We start from the raw sequence: 3,354 nt of genomic DNA on the forward strand, positions 1-3,354 counted from the left end.
GTGCTTGTCTAGGGGCTGCTGCTGATGCAGTGGAGGGTTGGCCAAGGGGAGAATGATGGGGCTGGTGGGTTTGGGTGGCCCAGTGAGTCCTAGAGGTGACAGAGTCCAGTGGGTGTTGGGGGTATTGCTGCAGCCTGCCTGTTAGCCAGCTGCTGGGCACCTTTATTCCTGCCTCTGTTTCAAAGTCCTCCTGGTAGAAGGCAGTAGCTGGGGCCGTGTCCTTGACCCCTGTACAAGGCTAGAGGGTCCAGATATCTTGCAACAAGGAGTTTCCACCTGAGGTATGGATGAAGGTGTGAGCACCAGACTACTTTGTAGCACTCATGAAAAGCATGTCCCTGGGGCCGCAGTTCCAAGCCTGACTTTGTAACTTTGAGGGTGGGCTCCTGACATCCTCACATTGACCGCTCACCACCATTTCCACCCACTGAAGATCAAGGGTTCTAGACTTAGCTCACTTTTTCGAGGCTAACTCCTGAAGTCAGGGGTTATTTGAGCTCAATGTGCTTCCCACAGTGTGGCCTGCGACCTGCCGCCTAATGGCCATGAACTCTAGCCCAGCCAGGCCACCATGTAGAGTGAGGGCAGTAGGGCGCAGTGGTTAGCAGTCTGTCCCTGGAGGCAGCCTCTCGTGGCTTAGCTGTGAAATGTACCCCTGACTCATAGTGAAGGTGCTGATACACACGCCCGGTCTCGGGGCTGAGGAGACGGCTCCTTCAGTAAACCGCATGCTATGAAAGCATGAGGACCCACAGAAAAGCCAAGCATGTAAGCTCTGTGTGCACCTCTGTAATCATGGTGCTGGAATGCAGAGGCAGGACCATGGCTGAGGCTAGCACAAGATTCAGAGAAAGACCCTAGCAAAGAAAAAAGAAAAGAAAGAAAGAAAAGAAAAGAAGCCGGGCGGTGGTGGCGCACGCCTGTAATCCCAGCACTCGGGAGGCAGAGGCAGGCGGATCTCTGTGAGTTCGAGACCAGCCTGGTCTACCAAGGGAGTTCCAGGACAGGCTCCAAAGCCACAGTAGAAGCTGGGTGGTGGAGCATGCCTGTGGTGCCAGCACTGGGAGGCAAAAGCAGGTGGATCGCTGTGAGTTCGAGGTCAAAGGTCAACATACTGAGCACCTGTCTCAAAAAAAAAAGATTAATTAATTAAAATAATAAAGTTGGACTGGAAAGTTAGCTCAGCAACACTTGCTGTTCTTACAGAGGATGTGGGTTCGGTTCCCAGCACCCACGTGGCTGCTTACATCTGTAACTCCAGTTCCAAAGGATCTGACACCCTCTTCTGACCACCACTGAAAGTAGACACAAAAGCATTGCACATACGCACAGGGCAGGCAAAAGACTCACGCACATAAAACAAAATGCATAAATCTTTTTAAAAACAAGCAAAGTGGGAGAGTAATCGAGGAAACACAAGCATCACCTTCTGGTCTCCACACACATATGAACACACAGCCCCAACAAACACGCAAACAAAACCCCCACAGCTCTTAGCTCAAAAGGAATAAGAGTTTATCCTGGAATCATATATGAGTGAGCATGACCCAGGAGCACAGATCCAGGTTCCCCCAATTCCATGTTCCTACGTGGTAACAGTCTCATGAGGTTTTTACAGGAACAAAACAAAGCCATGATCCTCTGCAGAGACCTTGGTGAGGCCAGCAGGCGAGTGGTCAGAGCGTGGGCGTCTCTGCTGTAGGTCTCAGAGGATGTCCCAGGACACTCAGCTTCGGGCTTGGGGGAAGCTCTTAGCCCTTTAATACATTCCAGAAGGATTTACCTCTGAACCACAGCATGTGGTCAGATGCAGTCGTCAAGGTGGCTAGCTCAGAATAGCTGGCCTCCGGATCTGCACCATCCTAACCTTCCACAGGCTGAAGTCCTAACCAGTCAATCCTCAACACAGGTGTGGCTTTTTTCCCCAGGGAAGGTAGTTCACACTGTCTTGGTCCTCGATGAGTCAGAAGTCAGATGGAATTCAGCCTCACCCATGGATTAATCTGTAGACTACAGGAGTGGGGACAACTAGTCAGAAGGATTGGTTTCTGATGAGCCCCTCGCTGTCTCCCCCGCCCCGCCCCGTCCCGCCCCGCCCCGTCCTGCCCATTACTTTCTGTTATGAGGCCAGCAGCCTTCACCACCACACACTGCTGCCATGATGTTCAGCTTCACCTTGGGCCCGTGGTAATGGAGCCGGCCAGCCACACACAGGAGACTCCAAAGCAGAGAGCCAAAAGCAGCCTGCCCCCCTTTGAAGTTGACTTCACAGGTGTTTCCTCGGGTGATGGAAGCTAATTAATACACGGAATCCAACTTGATCGTTCATTAACTTGGCCAGCATGACTTCGCAGCAGCCGGCCTTCACACTCTCATCTGTAAAACTGGGACCTCGCAGCTTTGTGGAGAAGAGCGAATGGAATGATGGGGGAAAGAGCGTGAGGCGCAGAGAGAGGATTCAATCCATGTGAGCCGCTCTAGCACAGAACTCGGGAAGCTGCCGGAGTTTTAAGCCAGGCTGCTCTGAGGTCCCGGCTGGACGTCCCAAACCTCCTAACAGCCAGGAGTCACCTCCTCAGATGGGGGAGCCAGCCTGACTGACAGGGCCAAAATGACTGGCTTCTGATGGTCTACATTTGTGTGGGTTTGTCTGTATGCCAGGAGAGCTATTATTAAAACCTGGGCTGGGGCTAGCTCAGTAGTGAGGACTTGCCTAGCATGAGGCCAGGGAAATCCCACCCAATGCACTGAAAATCTAACAACTTTGTTTTGCTTGTTGCTTTATTATACATGTAACGTATTAAAGAGTTATTGATTTGAATGTATGCATACATGTGTGTACCTGTGTGAGTTCAAGCACACCACTTGCATGCAGGCGCCTGTGGAAGCTCTGGATCCCCCAGAATTGGAATTACAGGTGTTTGGGAGACACCTGACATACATGCCGGGAACTGAATTTGGGTCCTGTGCAAGAGCAGGTACGCACTTTCAGTGGCTGAGGCATCTGCCCAGTCCCACATGTAACTTTTCAAACTAGTTTTAAATCAGGCCAGTATCATGGCTCAGGAAAAGACGATTACTGCCGAGCCCGATGACCTGAGTTTGATCCTCTGGCCCACATGGCAGAAGGAAAGAACTGACTCCCACAGCTTGTCCTCTGACCTCCACGTGTACACTGTGACAACACGCCCCCACACAAACACACATGGGTACACACACAAATAAATATAACTAAAGTGGAAAAAATAGCTATGTTTGGTTTTGAGTTTGTTTTCTTTTTGTTCTTCTCTCATACAATACAGCCTTCTCTCTGTCCTCTCCTCCCAGTCCCTCCCTCCCTCCCCTCCTCTCCTC

The sequence above is a fragment of the Microtus ochrogaster genome, linkage group LG2 (genome assembly GCF_000317375.1).
Source record: "Microtus ochrogaster isolate Prairie Vole_2 linkage group LG2, MicOch1.0, whole genome shotgun sequence".
Taxonomy (NCBI): domain Eukaryota; kingdom Metazoa; phylum Chordata; class Mammalia; order Rodentia; family Cricetidae; genus Microtus; species Microtus ochrogaster.